This window comes from Triturus cristatus, chromosome 2_1 (assembly GCF_964204655.1).
Source record: "Triturus cristatus chromosome 2_1, aTriCri1.1, whole genome shotgun sequence".
NCBI classification, from domain to species: Eukaryota; Metazoa; Chordata; class Amphibia; order Caudata; family Salamandridae; genus Triturus; species Triturus cristatus.
The window spans coordinates 642,828,880-642,851,014 of NC_140581.1; positions in this window are offsets into that span (position 1 = coordinate 642,828,880).

Sequence of the window (22,135 nt, forward strand, 5' to 3'; positions counted from 1 at the left end):
CATATTTGCCTCCTAATGCAAGATCTGCTGCATGATCTGATCATTTAAACTAATAAATTGTTTATAGCTCAAATGTATCAAAAGTTAACAAAAAATGTGACTTGTTTTGCTGCGGAGTGGATGGCTTATTGCAAAGGTTGACTGATCATCTTTCTCACTGTTGCATTTGTATGTTACACTGGTGCTAATAAGGCAAAATCTTTCCAAAGACTGTTAGCATGTGTACACGTCAAAATAATAAAATATCAGAAAATATACTGCATTACGCTGCAGCCTTTTTTTAAATGCATAATTTAGTCAACACTGTGGCATAATTGTGGCCTCCTTTGCTGCATATTTAATTACAGTGGCCCCACAGCAAGCAGCACATGTTTAAAGTGCTTGTGAATGAAGCAGAGAGACTGTGAAGTTTGCGAACTTAGTTTGGTGTGCGTGCCAAATTCTGCATTGCCAATCCCTGGTGAGTTGCAGCTACTACTTCTGAAACAAGGCCAATGGAGCTAACTATGGGTGAGGCAGACTGGCCTCAAGGGCACTGGCGGTGCCCTGTGCATTAATGTTTGTTATTACCCTCTAATGGCCACCTCTGTCATGGATTCCCTCACTACCACCCTTTAACAGTGCCCCTCAAGTCTCCATAACCACACTCTCTCTCAGATGCATTTAATTTGATTTACAGCGCCACTCATACCAGTGTAGGGTGTCAGAGCACTTTACATCACACACATTACTCAGAGACAATCAATATGTGTGTAAATCACTGTATAGAAAATGTTACATAAGACTAAGGACTACAAGGTGTAGGAGTCACACGACAACCATACTACTAGGCGGTATAGTTTAATAATGATTGGTCTGGAGAAACATAAACTCAGAATTTTAAAACTTAATACCATGGTTGGGGGTACTCTTTAATAATCAGAATTGATTTCTGTCCAAAAGAACATTTTTTGCAACATTAGGATAATCAAGGACTGGGGGGAGAAACATAACGCTCTAATTTATACCTTGCAGGTTGTATGCAGCTCTTAGATGAAAGTTAATAGCTCACTGTTGTATGTTAGGATTTTAACTTCTAAACTGCAAGTAACAAAAGGAGCTCTCTGACAAAAGCAGTAGCCCACTGACCTATTTACATTATGTGCACTTTGTGATCTGTGTAGGAAGGTGGAATCTGACTACATGGTTGCCCCACTTTTTTCCTGGTGTTTTGCTGGTGTTTGACTTAGTCTGCCTGGGATCCTGCTATTCAGGACCCCAGCCTATCTGCTTTCTCCCTTAAATTGATTACAAGTACTATAGGTACACTCCAGATTGGATTCTGGGGTACCCTTATAAGTCCCTAGTATATGGTATACTATGTACCAAGGGCATAGGTACCCCCATAGGCCTACCAGGGGCTGCAGCATGTATTGTGTCACCCCTGGGAAGCCTTCCAAAATGACACCACAGGTCTGCTACTGCAGCCTGGGTAAGGTGGTGCATGCACCCCTTACTGAGATATAGGTTCACTATATCTCTCCATATCACTGCACATACCAGCCTATCAGTCACCCCTATGGCAGGCATTACCAATCCTGAAGGCAGGGTGCTGGGTTTTATGTGAGAGGGTGCCCATGCATGAGCAGAGCCCCTCAGCAGCCTTCAGAACCTTTATTCTGGGGTTGTTTGTGATGCTGCTAAACCATACACTCTTAAGTGCATTATAACCAAACGGTAAATGCTAACTTTGGAATGGCTGCACGGAAACATGTGGTATTTGGTGTCAAACACTTTGGAATCATACCCCCACACCAGTAACTGGTGTGAGAGTATGATCCCACCCTTCTAGAGGGAGAGACATGACAGCACCGGTATACCCGGCACCAGCTAACAGAGCCCTGGCATCACAAAATGGATGCTGCCAGCCACAGACACGAGTCTGCCCTCCTGTTGCTGGACGAAACTCCAGCAGGGGAGGCCTGGACAATAGGTTTCCTGTCACAGGGAGGTGTCATCACCTCCCAGAAAGACGTTAGTGTATTGGGGCTGGGTGGGTGCACTCCAAGAGTGCTTTGAAGTTCAGCACTGGGGGCACATTTGGTGTCCCTGTACATAGTCCAGCCCCTGCAATGGCGCGAAACTGGACAAAGGAAATGGGTGTAGCCACCCCTCTTTCCTGACCCTCCCATAGGTGGGTCCCTAGAGTTTGTCCCACCCCTTCCTTGGGTATAAGAAAGGAACCCCTGGCTCCAGGACTTTAGATTACACCTGGACGAAACTCTGATACTGAATCCTGGAACTTCAACGATCTACATTGAACTAGATAAGTAAAGAATCTCCCTTGGAGTAAAGGAGTTACTCCCCTGCAAGGCAGGCACCAAAGACAGATCTGAACGGTTTGCAGCTCCGAAGCTCCCGCCAGACTCTGAAGAATTTTGTAACATAGGAGGTGGGTTTCCATGGTCTTAGAGGTCGAACAGTGCCCACAGCAAGTTTGAGGCCCGTATCCCTCGTGGCGACTGTGCAAACCGAACCCCTGGACACCACGTCACTTTGCAGAAGCATCAGCTTTCCAACAACTCCTGCAGCTAAGCTTTGGATTACTTATAGCCCTGACCCCGAGCAGCATTTGCACTGAAGATTGCCCGCCTACACTCCATGAGTGTTCCGTGAGCTGGCCCTTTGTGTTTTCTCTCGAGGTCCCTTCGCGATCCCTAGTCCGTCGACTGGTGGGTCCCTGTGAAGGCAACTTTACCTCTAATTAGGCTTACCTGATTGCTACCAGCAGCCCATTGGCACACACACAGCCGCACCCGAGCACTTCACAGGTCTTTTAAAGACCATTTGCATGTTAATGAGGCCTTGCTGTTGTTTCACCCCTCCAGGAGCCCCTGCAGCTCCACTCTGCCTATTGCTTAAAGATTAAGCCCCCCCCACCCCCCCCCCCCCGAAATTTGGCTCTAGTAGCGCCTCTGGCTACCAATCTGTCTTACTTTACTTAGTTATTTTTCCTATTTTTAACCTTTTATTCCAGATGCTGGACATTTCCAGCAAAAATTATTTTCTTTTTTGGTTCCATTTCACAGGGAAGGAAATAAAAGAAAGGAGAGGAAAGAGAGTGAAAACCCCGTCTTGAAATCTCGGTTTTCTGTAAGAGAAGAACTGCTAGACAGAAAGAGAGGGAAGAGGGAAAGAGTTGGGGGAAGGCAGCTGAAGCTGCAGAGCAGAAGCGGACACTGTATTTTGCTTCTCTGGGTAAGAAGAAAAAGACAGAGTCCTGTTACTTCTCTGCCACCCGTCCTCGAACGCAGGGGCGTAGGAGACACTAACATTCTGGGGGGGACAGGGACAACCTTGTGCACTTTCCAGTGACCCTATACAAATCACCGCCCGTTACACAAATACAATTGCATACTTTCGAAGTGAAATATTGAGAAAAGCAGGCATGTAGTCACAGTTTGCATGTATGCTTTATTGTTATTTACATTCATATAGTAATGAGACCATATGTTTAAAAAAAACATATATATGAATCTTGCATCTTAATGCACAAAGCAAACAAAGGCCGTTGACTTAGGGTGGGGGCGTCGTGTTTGCAAGTGCATTATGGTTTGAAAAGTACCTGCTGCTGCATTCCTGGTCTCCAGCAATTTTCAGGCAACAATAAAAATGTGAAGATAACTTTGGTGATTAATGTTCTTTTTTTGAGAGAGATCGAAGGCTTGTCTAGTGAAAGTTGTAATTCAAAAGGTCAGTGAGTTACTGCTTTTGTCTGAGATATTCTTTTGGTATTTGAAGTTTATAAGTTAAAATCCTAACATTGAACAGTGAGCTATTAACCGTCATCAAAGAGCTGCATAAAAACTTCAATGTATAGATTAGAACGTTATGATTTTTCCCCAGTCTTTCCCTATCCTAATGTTGGAAAATGGGTTAATTAGGATAGAAATCAATTCTGATTATTGAAGAGAAGCCCCCAACCATGGTGTTTTGTTTTACATTCTGAGTTTGTGTTTCTCTAGTGTTGCAAAGCCGCCCTGGGCACTCCCCAACTTTTTGATGACTGGTACTGGTGGTACCTGACTGACTGACCCTGGCCTCTGCCTAAACAGCCAGTGCTATTCTGAAAGAGGCCCTTAAAAATACAGTGAAAACACCTACATACACTAGGGTGCACTATGGGTTAGGGTACCCCTATGATTGGCATGACCTCTCCTATAAGGCCCTAGTACATAATAGGGCAAGGGGATTAGAACTACTTTTAAGTCCCTAGAATATAATAAGGCATGGCAGTTTAGAGGCCAGCAGCCCTTTCTGCGCTTGCATGTGTGCACTGCTGAAGCCTGAGGTCAGTTTAAAAGTAGCCCTGTGTTATAGGGCTGCTTTTAAAATGCAAAATGTGCCCAAACTCGACTTTTGGGTTTGGGGAACTTCCAAATTGATCAACTACAATGTTGGGGCAAAATTAAGTGGAAAAATATTTTCCACTTAACTATGGCTGTATCATATTTGCCACATAATACATCATCTGCTGCATAATCTAACGATTTCCTCCAAAACAATTTTGTAGCTCAAACGGATCCCAAATTACTAAAAGAAATGTGACTTGTGTTGCTGTGAAGTTTAGGGCCCTTTGCAATGGTTAGTAAAGAAAACAATTCCAAAGAAAACAAATTTATTTATTATTTATTTATTATGGAATTTTATAAAGCGCATGGTTACGCACCTCGGCGTGTCCCCGCGCTGAGAGGAAATAGAGGCGAATCAGGAAGAAGGTCATAGCAGTGCTGAGCGGAAAAGGTGGGTTTTTAGTGCTTTGCGAAATTTATTTTCAGAGGGTTCGAGGCGGAGCTCTGCCGGGAGAAGATTCCAGTTTTTAGCCGCGAGAAATCTAAAAGATCTCCCTCCCATTCGAGCTTTCCGAAATTTGGGGATGACAACTAGTCCAGTGCCCGAGGAGCGAAGCGACCGCTCCGGTCTGTAGGGGGTGATAAGATTGCAGAGGGGAGTAGGTGCCCTGCTCATCATAATACGATGGCATAGACATAGTGCCTTAAAGATGATCCTCTCCCTAACGGGCAGCCAGTGGAGAGTCTTCAGGGTGGCTTTAGATGGCGTGCGTCTAGGCAGTCGCAGTACCAATCGAGCTGTAGCGTTTTGAAGAACTTGGAGACGATTGAGGCACTTTGCTGTCATGCCTAAGTATAAAAGATTAGAGTAGTCAAGTCTAGACGTGACTAGGGTATGAACAAGAGTCTTCCTGGCGCTGACTGGAAGTAGATCGAGAGTTTTCCTTAAACTTTTTAGCATGCCAAAGCAGATTCCAACCACCCGATTAATCTGGGCAGTAAAGGCGAGATCAGAATCACATACCACTCCCAGATTTTTTGCCTGTTGACACGGCACAGGGGTGGGTCCCAGGCAGTCTGGCCACCATGCGGACGACCATACACTCGGTACACCCCCCACCACGAGCACTTCAGTTTTCGACCCATTCAGCTTCAGGCAATTAGTAGACATCCAGGAGGCAAGCTCCTGCATGCATGCTCTGAAGCTGGATGACGAAACATCTGGTGCTCGTGACAGCGAGATGACGAGCTGTGTGTCGTCGGCATAGGTCACCAACTGGAGGTCGTGGCTTTCCACTATGGTGGCAATCGGAGAGACATACAGGTTAAACAAGGTGGGGCTCAGGGCAGAGCCCTGTGGAACCCCTTGATTAAGAGGGAACATGCGAGAGTAATGTTCTCCCTGTCTAACCTGAAAGCTCCTGTCAGTGAGGAAGGATTGGATCCACCTAAGTGCAGAACCCGTAACTCCACCTTTGTTGAGACACTGTAGCAAGATGGAATGTGCTACAGTGTCAAAGGCTGCACTAAGGTCCAGTAAGACGAGGGCCATAGTATGTCCCTCATCAACACCTTTCCTAACGGTTTCAGTGGCCAAGAGTAACGCAAGCTCCGTAGAGTGGTGGGCCCGGAAGCCAAACTGTGTAGTGTGGAGCAGGTTGGCTTTCTCCACAAATGCCATCAGTTAAAGATTGGCTACCTTTTCTGCCACTTTAGCCATGTAGGGGAGGAGAGAGATGGGTCGGAGATTGTCCATCCTGTCCCAACTGAGGTTAGGCTTCTTTTGGAGTGGAAGAACTACCGCCTGTTTCCAACTCTGAGGTACACTTCCGAAACAAAAAGAGAGATCTAGAACATCACTAATATAAGGTTCAAGGATCTCTATGCTCTCTGCTAGAAGTTTAGGAGATGCAGGGTCTCGTGGGGACCCTGATGTAATCGAGCGACAGATCCGCTGGAGCTCATTCGAGGGAGGGACAAGGAATTTGGTTAGACTGTTCGTATCTATGTCTGCTAATTTGCTCTCAAAGAGAGCTGCTCCCAATTCTGTCCTTCCCGAGAACGAAGAGTAGATGGTAGCTACTTTGTCCGAAAACAAGACACTCCTAATGACACTCAAGTTAATACCTGTAGGAGAGTGTAGTATGCAATCAATTCATACAACCAAAAATGTATAATGTAAGGGCACATTCAACAGGGAAATCTCATAGATAAGAGGCCAACCAAAGTCAATTAAATTGCAAACATCAATTTATTTCCAGCTGAATCATATTCATAAAATACAAACTTAGGGGCTGACTACGATGGCAGGCGGACTTCAGTACCACCGCCATCGAATCGGGGAATGGGACCGCTGGTCTTCAAGGTGGAGGCCCCATGATAGGCATTACAATGCGACTGCCACTACGGTGTTCGCAGTGCCTATCTTTTACATTGCAGCAGGTGCTGCTGGCTGCATCATCCGCCGCAAAGTAAAAAAAAAGGAACATGTTAAATATATCGGTGCCTGCCACATGGTGCAGTGATATGTTGTGGGGCATCATAGATGCCCCCCAGGACCCATGTCTGGGGGCCAGGGGTAAAGGGACCTGATACGGGCCCCCAATGTCCCTTTCGCCAGCATTTCCATGGCAGGTGAACCGCCATTGATAAGCTGGCGGGTAAGGGACATCGTAATCCCTGCTGCGGTGCATGGTAGGCACCACCAGCATTGTAGGAACCACGAGCCCCTCCACCACACCGGCGGGCTCAAGAAGCCCGTCGGGTGCGTGGTGGTTGGTCTTTCCGACCGCCAGGTAACCACCCGCCATTGTAATATGGCGGGCTGTGATGCAGTCACCAATGGCGGTGGGACCGCCACCGACGTGGTCCCACTGCCATTATAATCACCCCCTAAGTTTGGTGTGCATGCAAATCCTACATTGCCAACCCCTGGCAAGTTGCACTGCTAGTGCTGGAAAAAGGCCAATGGAGGTACCAATGGGTGAGGTGGACTGGCCTCAAGGGTTTTGTGACCTCAGTGACAGATTCACTGTCGATCTAGGATGTGCTTCTTCATATGCCTGCCCGTAAGACTGGAAGTGAACTGCAGTATGGATTGTGGTGGACAGGTCCCCCTGCGGGTGCTAAGACACCTGGGCTTCTAAGGTCTATCGGGCCTTCTAAGGTGTAGCATCGGAATAAGTTCCGTCAGGAGTGTGGTATGGTGAACTGGTCATGAAGGTCTGAACATGGTTCTCCAGTTCCAAATTCAGCAGCTCTGGCCAGAGTGCCACATTCTCTTCCACACTTAACACCATACTGCCCCACTGAGAGAAACTCACACTGCCTTCAGCACAACTCAATTGTGCTGCGACTAAATTCAAATTATGCACTAAGCAACAGTAAAATGCTGCCTGAAAAAAAAATGAATAACACCCTGGAAAAAGCAAACACTCATAGGGAATGCAAGAATAAGCAAAACATGTGAACTGTAATCAGAAAAAAACATGGTTACCTTAACGGTTTTAAACTCATTATTAAGAAATCAGTAAGTGATTTTGCCTGAAAAGTTCAAGACATGGCTACAGGACCAGGAAGGGACCCCTTTCAATGTCCATTGCTTATATCCTTTCAAAATGTATGCAGTTTGGTTTAAAAAAGACCACATCCCCAAACACAGAGCCGCATTTTATAAGCTAAAATAATGAAAAAGTTGAAAACGATCATATTAAACGTTTCCACTCTACCCATCAACCAGGTATTGCAGTCCCTTTAGGAATGGCGCACTTACCCACCCTGGGAAAACAATGTTGTTCAAAGAATGAAGATAAAAAGAAAGTAGCGCTTTTACTGGCAAACTCTGTAAAGTGGCGCTAATGTGTGTGGGTGTAAATAACAGTCTGGCCTGTCTGCTGTCCACTCTGTATTGCTTTATTTAGGTATTTAACTATTTTTTCTCTCCATTCCGAGGTTTTTCTTTTCAATAGAAAACGGTCAGAAAATGAGGACATTTACAGCCAAAGTGTTCAGCCTTTTTTGGATCAATTTCACAGGGGAACAAATAAAGAAAAGGAGAGGCAAGAGAGAGTACCTTAAGAGCTGCCTCTTGAAATCTGCACGCAAGCAGGAGCGAGACAGAGACAGAAAGAGATGGAGGATTAAAGAGAGGAGGGCAGCCGCCAGAGGCAGATCAGAAGTAGTGGACACGGTCCTTGCCATGAAGGAAAAAGAGACAGCGTTTATTTTTTCTCCGTTCTCTGCCCTTCCCAGAACGGCTGATCCTTCCTGCAGCAGAACAGAAGGCAGAGGGCGGGTGGCCTCTGACTCCAGGCAGGTCAAGTGCAGGGCCATTAGGTAGCGCTTTCGCGTGCTAATGGCCCTGCGATAACAGAAGGATGAGGGGAAATTCCTTTGTGCCCTCGTCCCCCCCCCACCCTTGTCCCCCACACTTCCTACGCCCATGCTCGAACGTCAAGCTTTATAGGCGATGGTGATTTCTTGCGTCCCGGGACGCATTTTGAAAATAAAAAAGTAGGGGAACGGAATTGCTGGAAATGAAGAAGTAGGGGCACGCCGTGCCCTGCCGTTCCCCCCCACTTCGACCACTGGGTGTGACATTCATTGTATCTGCAAAGGAGTTAAAGAGTTGCAGCAACGGTGCCTGTAGTTCTGGGAGAAAAAGACTATAGAATGGTAACGTAAGGCCATGAGGGCCTGGAGCCTTGCCAATAGGAAAATGTTACAATCTTAGTATGGAGTTGGTATGTTCCAAACCCCCCTCCCTCCTCGCTGTGTTGGTACGACCCTGCGAAGTTCATGTTAGAATGTTCATGCTGAGTTATCACTGTGGTGAGAGCGGATGGTCAGATAATAAAGGTTGCAGTACACTTACCTGAGTGGCTTCATCTTTTACTACAACACTGGCGACAAACTGCGTAGGGGGCAGCTGGCCATCACCCCTCTGTCTATTCTCTCAAGGGAAAGGAAGAGTTTTGAGGTGTCACGTCGATTTCTTGCTTCAAAAGGTGGAAGGAAGGAGGATTACTGTGACGAGCACCAGTATGCTGTGGGCTGTGTACAGCAGAGCAAAGTCAGTAAGGGACGAGCAGCAGTCAAGCACAGTGTGTGTCTCGATCCTGCGTGAACAGTGAAGTTGACACCTTCCAGTGACATCCGTGAAAGCAGTTGGAATCTCCTGGGGCTGATGTAAACCATAGGGTGCAGAGGCGAGTACAAGGTTGACGCTGTGAGAACCTCGGAGGCAGCTGCATCCGTCTGTAGGTGTAGCGGAGGCATTCTTTTGGCTCGCAGCTGTTGATCGCCTTCTGTACAGGCACAATGGAGGCAGTGTGTGTGGAGTATTACTCTTTGGGCATGCGGAGTCGGTAATGTGACGACTCGCCAGCCGCCGTAAAGTGTCACCAGAGTAATCTCTGATCCACTGGGTTGTGGGTTTCAGCCGAAAGAAAGAGGAGTTCTCCGTTGCTAAGGGCGCTCTGAGCAGCGCGTCATTGGAGGCACTAGCGGACGTCCTGTGAGGCAATTTCCTTCTGAGGAGACGGTGCGCCAGCCTCTAAGCACCGTGCCGTGTCAAAGGAAGTTCCAGTCAGCGGTCCGGCGCCCCAGCCGCATGAGGGCTGTTCGTGTCAGTTTCATTGGATTTTCCTTCGTGTGCAGGGGTGACGGAGCGCCAGCCTCTAAGTACCGTGCTGTGTGAAAAGGGGTGTTCCAGTCAGAGTTGTCCGGCGCTCCAACCGCATGAGAGCCATTCAAGTCAGTTTCAACTGATTTCTTCGTCGTGTGCAGTGGTGTCCAGTGAAGTCTCAGGTATCATCCTCCATCGTTTTGCGGTGAGTTAATGAGGCGATTCTAGTGACCAAGAGGGTAAGGAACCAGTTCTGGTTGGGAAGCGGAACGGGGGCATCTTAGCATTAGTGGAGTAGCTAATCCAGGCATTGCGTGCAGCCACCTCAAGCCCTCCAGGTAGTTCAGGCTCCACTATAGCTCCCGTCTTTGCGTTGGTTCAGAGGTGCATCTCCGGTTGAGAGGTTTTGTGCAAGGAGTTCTCCATGGGCATGCCAGGAATGAGCCAACCCCCGTCCTTTTTAAATGACTGCGGTGACCCTGAGATTCACTGGAAAGATTGGGCAAAACTTTTTGAATCATACTTAATCGCCATGGGTGGTTAAAGGTTTTCGGCAGTAAGGAAACAGCACATTCTTTTGCATAATTTAGGCGTTCATGGGCGCAAAATATACGAGACTCTTCCTGAACCTGAATTGGAAGATGAAGATGAGATTGACGTATTTGAGGTGACTTTGATGAAACTAGAGGCACATTTTGGGGATAAGATCAACGTGGTATTGGAGAGACACAAATTTTTCAGCAGAGTACAAGGGAAGTGTGAATCAATAAGTAACTACATTGCAGCGTTAAGGGGTCTTACCCAACTGTGCGAGTTCGGGGACTTAAATGACTCACTCATACGTGACCAACTAGTTAGGTGTACAAACAACAGCAGGGTTCAAGAAAAGCTGTTGGCGAAAAACCCCACCTTGAAGGAAGCAGTAGCCATTGCTCAATCTATTGAACATACAGCGAAATGTGTTAAAGAGATGAAAGCTAGAGATGAGGTTGTAGCAGCGGTACAGGTGAAGGAGCAGGGTAATGAGGTGTTCAAGTTGACAAACAAATGGGGCACGAAGGAGGCCCAGATCCCTAAAGCTAACAGAGATATGCATAATTTAAAATGCTATAGATGTGGAAGCAGTAACCATCTTGCTAATAAGTCAATGTGTACAGCTAGAAATGTTTTATGCAAAAAATGTAACAGGAGAGGTCATTTAGCAAGGGTATGCAGGGAGGGAGTAAGCAACACTGTGAGTGTGGTAAATAGCGGTGAGGAAGATCACGCCAGGTATATTTTCCAAGTGAAAAGCACGGCTGTGGGGGTTAAACAAAATTACCCTAAATGTATTGTGTTGTTCAATAGCAAACCGCTTGAAGTGTTCGCAGACTCCTGTTCCCCTTTCACGTTAGTGAATGTGCACGATTTTGAAGGGTCACTGGGTGGGTCAAGAGAAGTATTAGAGACTCCTGATATCACACCTGAAGGGTACACGAGAGATCCTATTCCCCTGGTGGGTATGTTGAACAGTTACATTGATTTTAATGGGAGGATCACAAAAGGCAATGTGTACATTGTGGAGCATGGTGCCAATCTGCTTGGGTGGCAACACCAAAGGGAGCTGGGGATCATATTAGATCCCAACAAGGAGAACCAGGTTATCATGGTTGACAGAGCCAGCGATGAGACAGGTCTACAGAATATGTTCCCCAGACTCTTTAGTGAGAAGTTAGGCAAGTTACGTGAATTCCAGCAAAAAACCAAAATCAGACAAGGGGCGAGACCAGTGGTTCACAGAACACGGTCAGTACCTTTCCATCTAAGAGAGACTCTCAAGGTAGAGCTTGATAAGCTATGTGACATAGGTGTCATACAACCTATCGAGGCCACGGAATGGCTTGCGCCTTTAGTTTTGGCTTCTAAGGGTAATGGCAAAGGCATTCGCATATGTGTGGATCTTCGCTCCTTAAACGAAAACATTTGGGTGGAGAGATTCCCTCTCCCCAACATAAATGAGATGATAAGCACCATGTGCAAGGCATGTTTTTTTTCAGTGATCGATCTGTCCAGGGCTTATCATCAAGTTGAGCTTCATCCGGAGTCGAGACCGCTGACAGCGTTCACGTCGCCTTTCGGGGCGTTTATGTTTGCGAGAATGCCATTTGGGCTTGCCTCTGCAGCCTCTGTATTCCAGAAAATAATGCAGCAGGTGCTGATGGGTGTTAAGAACACTCTCTGCTTCCAAGATGACATATTGATGTATGGGGAGACGGAGGAGGTACACGATGCTACCCTCCATGCAGTGTGTCGCAGATTATCTGATGCAGGGTTGACAGTACAGTTAGACAAGTGTAGAATTAAGGTCAAGTCAGTAGACTACTTGGGGCACACCATCACCAAAGATGGGTTTAGACCCAAGCACAGCTTGATCCAGGCTGTCAGCGATGCCCCGCACCCAACGAATAAGGAGGAGCTCAAATCCTTCTTGGGTCTTGTGGAGTACATGTCTAAGTTTGTCAGGAATTTTGCAGATTTATGTGTAGGTTTGCGAGAGCTTCTTAAGAAAAATACGGCTTTTGTGTGGGAGAAGGAACACAGTGAAATGGTTGAGCTGATAAAAAAACACATATTTGATTCACCAGCATTGGGAACTTTTGATCCCAAAAGGAGAACCATCTTAACCACAGATGCCTCTAGCAAGGGTTTGGGGGCCATGTTGTCCCAGAAGGGAGAAGGGGAAGAAAGAGTAATAGCGTTTGCTTCCCGCACCTTGAGTGAGCCTGAACGCAACTATTCGGTCATCGAAAGGGAGGCTTTGGCGTGTTTTTGGGCGGTCCACCATTTTAATTTTTTTTTGTGGGGAACGAAGTTTACCATTCACACGGACCACAAACCCCTAACCTTTATGTTTTCTCCGAAACAGACACTAGACATGTCCCCGAGGATAAATAAGTGGGTTTTGGGTTTAGAAAACTTTTGTTTCAGAGTTGAGTACTTACCTGGGCCAGAAAATGTAATTGCAGATTGCCTGTCAAGGTTACTACTCAAGGGGGTGCAGAGCGAGGAGGTGCTCGATGTACCCATTTGTGCTGTGCATATACCCTCGCTAACGGATGCAGAATGGAACAAGGGCATGGAGGAAGACAGGGCCATGGGGATGGTGAAAGAACTCATGGTTAAGGGGTGGCCACAGAAGATTTCGGAAGTCCCCGACCAGGTTAAAGAGTTCTGGGAGGTGAGATTTGAACTTTCGTTAATAGATGGCCACTTGCACAGGGGTGGAAAAATTATTCCACCTGTAGGTTTGAGGAACAAGATTATAGACCTGGCCCATGAAGGGCATTTGGGTAGGAGCCTTACAAAAAACAAAGTGCGGAGCTGCTTTTGGTTCCCTAGAATGGATTCGGAGGTGGAGCACAAGGTTAAAGAGTGTGTCAGTTGTGCGAGAAGCGACAAGAGCAAAATCACTCACAAGGCTCCATTGGCCCCCGTCAATGTGCCAATGATTCCCTGGACAAAACTGGCTATGGATATAGTAGGTCCCATGGACATCCTGGGGTCACAAAAGAGGTTTATGTTCGTGTTGGTGGACTACACTTCACATTGGGTAAACTTTAAGTTCACAGCGTCCACCACAACGAACAATCTTATTGCATTTCTAAAGAACATCTTTGTATATGAAGGCATTCCAGCCACCCTGGTAACGGACAATGGAGTGCAATTTGTATCTGAGGCAATGAAAGAGTTTTTGGAAGAACACAATATAAAACATGAAAAGACTGCTCTCTATTGTCCAAAAGCCAATGGGCTGGTAGAAAGGGTGAATCGAATGATCAAAGAACACATACAACTAGCCATCACCAATGGGTTGAATGTGGAGGAATCGTTGAGAGAAGCCATGTGGGCATATCACACCACGCCCAATGGGGTCACAGGGTTATCCCCATTTGTGTTTCTTAGAGGAAGGGAACCCAGCACAAAAATGAATCCGAGGTGGTTGGGTGGGGGAAAAAGTGTGGTACCAGACTTAGGACGCATCGAGGAAAGAGTGGTGTCTCATCAACAGAAATATAAGTCTTGGTATGATGATAAACGCGGAGCAAAAGATGTGGAGATAAAACCCAACATGACTGTGTGTGTTAGGAAACCCGGCAAGGTGCAACCTGGAACGAGCAAATTTGGTGTACCTCAAAGGGTGGAAAGCACAAGTAGAAGTATAGTTTGTTTAGAGAACGGACAAACATGGAGCAAAGACAGAGTTGTAAACACCTTGTGAATTATTGTTGTTGTATTCCCTTCAAGGGGAGATGTGTTACAATCTTAGTATATGTAATGGAGATGGTATGTTCCACACCCCCCTCCCTCCTCGCTGTGTTGGTACGACCCTGCGAAGTTCATGTTAGAATGTTCATGCTGAGTTATCACTGTGGTGAGAGTGGATGGTCAGATAATAAAGGTTGCAGTACACTTACCTGAGTGGCTTCATCTTTTACTACAACAGAAAACTTTTCAATGCTTTTTGAAGTTCTGCAGCAGTGATGGTTTCTTTCAATTGTTGTATATAAAAAGGATCTAGTGGCGTCCAAGGACAGGAGGCCAGGAAGGGGTCTATCTTATCCCCACAGGTGTCGCCCTGTTCATAGAGCGCAGAGAAGATCGAGCTAAACGCTTGCTGCTTGGCTGATTCCGAGGTAGCCCACGCCCCACCCGGAAGCACGATCTTGGAGATGTGGTTAAGGGACACCTGTTGACAAAGACGGCGTGCCAACAGGTTGCCCACCTTGTTGCCCCTGCCATAGAATGTCTGCTTCAGAGCTAGGAGGGAATGCTCTGCTTTGTTGATCCTTAGGGCCTTAAGTTGGCCCCAAAGCGAGGCCAGCTACTTCTGGGTCTGTCTGGAGAGCGCACAATGTCCCTGTTTTTCCAGCAGTTTGATATCGCGAGCTAGGTTAGTTTCAACCAGGTGGGATTCCCGCGTGCGGGTGATGGAGATGGAAGTAATGACGCCTCGGATAGTAGCCTTGAATGCATCCCATAAGACATGCCCATTAATGTCCGGGAGGTCATTAGTTACAAAATAAGCCTGTATCGCCTGGCATATTTTGGCCACATCGGCCTGGTCCCGTAAGGCGTGCGGGGGAAGTCACCACTGAGGAGTGGAGCAGTGGTGCCTGCCCATACCCGTCAAGGTAGCCTCCAGGAGGGCATGGTCTGAAATCGATATAACCAAGATCGCTGCTGATTCTGAAGAGCAAATGAGAAACTGGGACAGAAAAGAAGTAGTCGATTTGAGAGTAAGAGCAGTGAACATTGGAGTAAAAGGTGTAATCCTTAGTCCCAGATTCTTTGTATCGCCACGCGTCTATGAGGCCCAAGACTTCAAAGTCCTGCTTAAGTGCCGCAGACATTGCTCTAGTTCCCTGGAAGAAAGAGGTGGTGCGATCCAAGCTGGGGTCCCACACAGACGGAAAGGGTAGTTGGTAAACGGGTATTGTTGGATAGTTTTCCCCTTCCATCTTTTGAGGAATTCTGCTCGCTGGCTAATAGTGTATCCTCCGGTTCCCCGTTGGACCCATTGCCACATAAATACTGGAAAGTATTCCAGGCGGAGCTTTTTCCTCCGTTGCATGATATCTGTTGCCAGTCTCTTTCCTTGGCACATGTCCCGGAGTGTTGGAAATTGGCAGTGGTCTCACCTTTACTGAAGAAGGAGACCTTGGACCCTACCTGCCCAGCGAACTATAGACCTATATCGCTGCTCCCTTTTCCCATTAAGATTCTGGAGAAACTGGTTACTAGACACCTGTCCAGCTTTTTGGAGACCAATTTCTGCCTGGACACGTCTCAATTCAGCTTCAAACCTGCACACGGCACGGAGTCTGCCCTGGTGACCGTTTTGGACGATCTTCGTTCGCGAGCCGACACTGGTCGAGCAGCCTTTTTAGTGCTGCTCGATTTGTCGGCCGCCTTCGATACGGTCAACCACGACATCCTGGTCAGAAGACTTGAGGATGTGGGGGTGAAGGGCTTGGCTCGTGAATGGCTGATTTCCTACCTGGGTGATAGGCAGCAGGTAGTGGCCGTGCCACCTTTCCAGTCGGAGATTAAAGCAGTTAAGCAGGGTGTTCCGCACGGGTCTGCCATCAGCCCTATTTTGTTCAACCTCTATCTCTGCCCTCTAGTGAGTCTGATTAAATCATTCGGCATCTCGGTTATTAACTATGCCGATGATACACAGCTCATTTTTTCCATCGAGGGCAAGGATGCGGTGCCTCTGGAGACTTTCCATCAGTGTATGGCGTCAACTGCGGAATGGTTGAGGCAGAACTCTCTGCAGTTCAATGGCTCCAAAACAGAGGTACTACACTGCTCGCTGGATCGGGTCCCTCGGCCACTGCCATCTGACTTTTGGCCCACCTCTTTTCCGGATGCTCCTTTAGCAGCGGCCTCCGCCAGAAATCTGGGCGTAGTGCTTGGGCCCAATCTTCAACTGGACCTCTTTGTAAATAAAACTGTGGCCACTTGCATGATGCTGCTTCGTATGCTGTGGAAGATTCTTCCGCTGCTGCCGGCCCACGTTCGGCCAGAAGTAGTGCGTGGCACCATATTGAGTAGGCTGGATTACTGCAACGCACTACTGCTGGGAGCCCCAGCTAATTTGGTGGCTAAGCTGCAACGTGTGCAGAATATGGCGGCCAAGTTGGCTTTGTCCCGGCGCCGTTCTGACTCCTCTTCTATGGCACTAGTCGATCTTCATTGGTTACCTGTCCCGCAACGAGTCATCTTTAAAGCACTTTGTTTAGTGTTTAGAGGACTTCATGGACAAGGACCTGTTCCGTTGCAGGAATTGTTCCAGTGGTATGTGCCCACTCGCCCTCTTCGGTCTCTTTCAGCACATCTTGTGGTAATTCCTAAGGTAATGAGGGCTCGGATGGGCGGGCGAGCTTTTGGATTTGTGGCAGCTAAACATTGGAATACTCTTCCCTTGTCGCTGAGAAGCTCCGGGGACTTTTCCTCCTTTAGGAAGGAACTCAAAACATTTCTCTTTCCTAGGTCTGATTAATTTCTTTTGACTGCTCTGTGTGGTGTTGGTATAATTGTCTGAAGCGCCAGGATACCCTTCGGGTGACAGTCTGCGCTATACAAATACGCCATACATACATACATACATACTATGTTAAGATCATCCCCCAAGGAGAATGGGGTCAGACTCCAGAGACAGCAAGTCCTTAAGCAAGGTCCAGAGATATGTGTCTCGTGCATTGTTAGGTGCATAAACATTGACCATCGTGTGTGCCTTTCCATGAATGAGCAGTGTAAGTTTTAAATAACACCCCTCCTTGTTGCGCAGCACCCGAGAACCATGTACAGGGATTCCCGCCTTAAAAAGAATAGCCACCCCCGCTGTTTTAGACTGCACTGATGCCTAAAACTGCTTGAGAAACCTGGGGTGGGACATGCGCTGCGTGTCCATACGTAAGAGATGGGTTTCCTGGAGGAAAATGACATTTGGGTCATGAATAAGGAGGTAGCGCCACACCTGCCTTTTCTTATTGGGGGTGTTGAGGCCTTTTACATTGAGGGATTACATTTAAGTCGTGCCATTATCGACTACAGACAGAATAGAGTGCGGGCAATTGTGCTCACCACCATACCCCTCTCCCGTGGATCCTTGCCCAAGTGGGGCTGATGTCAGGTGTAGATGAGGATGGGGAGGTAGACAGAATTCACTTGTATGGGTAGTAGAGTGATACCCCTCCCATGCCCAGAAGCTCCTGCACCAAGGATATAGGATGTCATGATGTGTCTATGCTCTCCCCTAGGGGTGGGCGGAATTTGCGGAATTAACCTTCGCAAATTATCGCGAGAATGTTTAAAATTATCGCAAACAAGCAGAAATATCGCAAAGATGCGGAAGTTTTTTTCCGGCATGTTCGCGAGATTTTCTGCATGGTTGCGGGTCGCCAACTTACCCATGTGGTTGCTTGCGGGCGCGGCCATCTTGTTTTGAGTTGTTCTCGCGGTGCATGATCGCGAGAAGAAAGACGTGATCGCGCGACGCATGACGTCACTGCGGGCGCGAACTGTCGCGAGACAGCGCAAATGGCTAAAAACAATACAACATCTCATGGAGAACGCGACCGGATCAAGAAAACTTGTCGGCGAACGCAGGGATTCAGGTAAGGCGATCGCGCGCGCGCGAGAATGTATCATTTTACAGCGCGAGCAAGAAACAAATTATCGCCAAGCTGCGGAAACCGGAATTTTTGACATTTTCGCGCTCTCCGCGGAACGCAAAAATGTCAAATTATCGCAATTTCCGCGAACGGAACGAAATTTTTGCCCAGGCCTACTCTCCCCCCAACAGACCAGAGAAAGAAAACTGGGAGCCATTAGGCTCCCGCCCTGTCATTGCAAACAGCAGTGTCCCGGGGGTGGGCATCCCGGGACACTGCAGGAGCCGGCCCTGGGGGGTAGCGGTCCCCAGGGCTATCAAGGGCTCCAGGAGGGGGGCGTGTGGCCCCCCCTCCCACCATTTGCAAAGCCACGGGGATGGTGGTCTCCGGGGCTTGAGGGTTCATCACGGACCCCCCAATTTTAATAATTAGAGCCCCAGGGAGGTGGCAGTCCCCGGGGCGTGTGGGGGGGCTTGAGCCCCCCACACAGGAATAATTTAAAAAATAAGAGCCCCGGGGTGTGGCGGTCCCCGGGGCAGTGGGGGGCTTGGATGCCCACCCACGTAAAAAATCAAAGCGGCCCCTCCCCGCAAATCTTTGGGCAAAGCCCCGGGGGTGGCGGTCCCCAGGGTAGTGTGGGGGAAATTGGGCCTCTCACACACATTTTTTTTCTGCCCCCAGGACCCGGCCTACCCAGGGGCTTAATTAAACGAAGCGCGGGAGTTTCTACCCTGCCCCCTTTTCCTGTTTTTCGCATTTCTTTTTCTGTTTTCTTGTGCCTCGGTTTGTACCAACACTTCCTGGTTTGGAGTGTTGACAGCCAATTAGCATGAAGCTCTTGATCGGGAGGGTGCACAGATCCACAGCGGCCATGGATATCACTATCTTTATTTCTTAATTTCTCAAAAACTACTGAACGGATTTACACTATTTTTGAAAAGGTCGCTTTCTGAGCCAAACAGTACCTTGTTGCCAAATTTGGTGTAATTTCCTATGGGAAATTGATTTTTTGACCTCTATTTTTTGAATTTCTCAGGAACTACTGAACGGATTTCCACCATTTGAAAAAAAGGTCTCTTTCTTAACCAAGGGCTACCTTTTTGCAATATTTGGTGTAATTCCGTTCAGCAGTTCGGGCTGTAGCCTGTTCCCAAATTTTCTATGGGAAATAACATGGAGAAAACGCATTTTGGGACCCCCTTTTTTCTCGGCCCCGCTTGACGAATCACCCCCAAACTTTTGGGATAGGAGCTGACTGGAGCGCCCCACTAGTTTTAAAAATTTCGTGAAGATTCGTCATCCGGCACCAAAGCTTTTGGGAAAAGATTGTTACGATTTTCCTATGGTAACTAGGTCCTAACTGTAACTACCTACTGGCGACCGCCAGTAGGTAATATATATATATATATATATTGACAGCCATACGCATATTACATCTATTACATCTCTCCTATGTGGAATGATAAGTCTGCTTAGCAAAAGAAAGGTCGGAATTACAAATGGCTAAAGGTTCAAATTGCTAAAATTGATTCATAATGATGCAATAGAATCTTGTGTTGCTAAGAATGACTGCTTAGTGTAAAGATTAGGGGTGGAATTTGCGAAATTCACTTTCGCAAATTATCGCGAAAATGTTAAAAATCTCCGCAAACACACGAAAATATCGTGAAGATGCGGAAGTTTTTTTCCCGCCCATTTTTCTGCGTGGTCGCGGCTCGCCAACTTACTCATGTGGTTGCTCGCGGCCGCAGCCATCTTGTTTTCACTTGTCTCACGGGGCATGATCGCGAGAAGAAAGACGTGATCGCGCGACGAATGACGTTACTGCGGGCACGAACTGTCGCGAGACAGCGCAAATGGCTATCAACAATCCAACATCTCGTGGAGAACGTGACCGGATCGGGAAAACTTGTCAGCAAACGCGGGGATTCAGGTAAGGCGATCGCGCGCACGCGAGAATGTATTATTTTACAGCGCGAGCAAGCAAAAAATTTCCTGTAAAATGCGGATTGCGGAAATTATGACATTTTCGCGCTCTCCGTGGAACGCGAAAATGTCAAATTATCGCAATTTCCGCGAGCGGAACGGAATTTTAGCCCAGGCCTAGTAAAGATGACTACATACTGAATAACATAATAATGAAATGTAATTTTTATTTCATAAGGTATATGAACTCAATACTGAATTTTATTTTATTTATGTGTCTATGTCGAGTGACGTAGGATGATGTTACAATAAACAGCAAAACCAAAATGGCAATGACACCAAAGTGAGTGAGGTGGCAGTGACCACCGAAACGCTTCTTTCACTATTTCGCCTAATGAAAAAAATTTGTATTGAATTCAGCCCCAGTGTGTATGTGCCTGCTTTCCGTTGATTTTGGGAATGGACCAGGAGTGGTAATTGGGTATATCTATATATGTGCTTTTGACGTTAGTAAATTTTAAAAAACACAAAAAAGAAAGAATGTAATGTAAAATAAATACATTAAATATTAGTAGTTTATTATAGAGATCTATAATTGAGCAAACACACATATGTTTCTATTTGTATATGTGTACATAAGTATATATTTGTTTCACATATTCAATTTTAATTACATTTATGTAGTATACATTATATAGTAACGGATTAAAATGCTTATGTTTTAATATTTTAAACTAGGTATTTATTGAATAACGGAATATTTGTCCTATTTGGAACGATATTAGTGTAAACATTATTTTCAATTCGATATTTTTGTACTCACCTTTATAAGTATAGAAATAACATATTTGTGTCACAATATTTTTGTGCTCGATATTATTACACTGATCCGCCTCTACAGCACACAGCATGTGGCAAAGAGTAAGGGCATTTACGCCATTGGCTGACTTCACTATGAACAACAGCATTCTGTTCTTTTACAAAGAGCACATCTTTGCAAAGTAGTTCCCTTCAGTGTGAAGGAATACTAGGGTGAAGTGGACTTTGTGAGGCCAAAACTTATATTTGCTTGTAGCAAATGTTTATTTTTTTATGTTAGTGAGGGCCCAGCAGCTCCTCAAAAATAACCATTACTACATACAAAACTGAGAACTGAAAAAGCCAAAAGGCTTGCAATGAACATCAGACCTATTGATTTTGCAAATAATTGTTTAATATATAAGGAAGTTTGTATGTCTGGATGAATGCATCTTAGAATGGTGAGCTAACAACTTGCACTCAAAAATCGAAGTGTCAGATGTGCTTCTAATGTTAAAACATATTGGCTGCCATCAGGGGCGGTTCAACCATTATAGAGGAGGAGTGTCACCACCCCTCGCTGAAAGCCAGCAGAGGCAACCAACAAAAATAAAATGATAATAATACATTTAGTAGCATTTTATTTTTCGTCCTGCATGCAGTGCGATGAGGGAGGGCCGGCCATCCTTACTGCCGCTGCAGCTGTGGCAACACGGACGAGGGGGAGTAGTGGGCATCACTAAGTGTGCATGATGGTTTGGCTGGCCTTCTGGGGCAGGCCAAATGGTCATGCGCACTTACCCTTTCTCCAGCCTGAGCTGTGTTGTACAGCTGGGTGAAGAGCCAACACAGGCTTGTAGTCCATGTCTGAGTGTCGAATCAGCACTGCTCTCATGCTGGAAAAAGTGTTTCCAGCATGAGAGCAGTGCTGGGATTGGCATCTGAGAGCCTGCGCAGTGTGCAACAGTTCCTGGGCATCCGTAAGGCGAGGATGGGGAGCAAGGCGGTGGCTGTCAGAGCAGGTAAGTGCAATTTTATATATGTATAATAGTTTGTATTCCCCCAGCCACACCACTTCGCAATATGAGCAACCACTACTGGTTAATATTCGATATGCACATTAGCTAATGTGTAATTGTATATATTTCCTCAAGACCTTGGGTCTACAAGGAAGATATTGGACTATAATATGCTATTTTATCACAATGTCCTAATCTGCTTGGATAAGATATACATTACTATCCAAACTAAAATACCTACAACACAGATACCAAATCTGATATTCTATATTACTC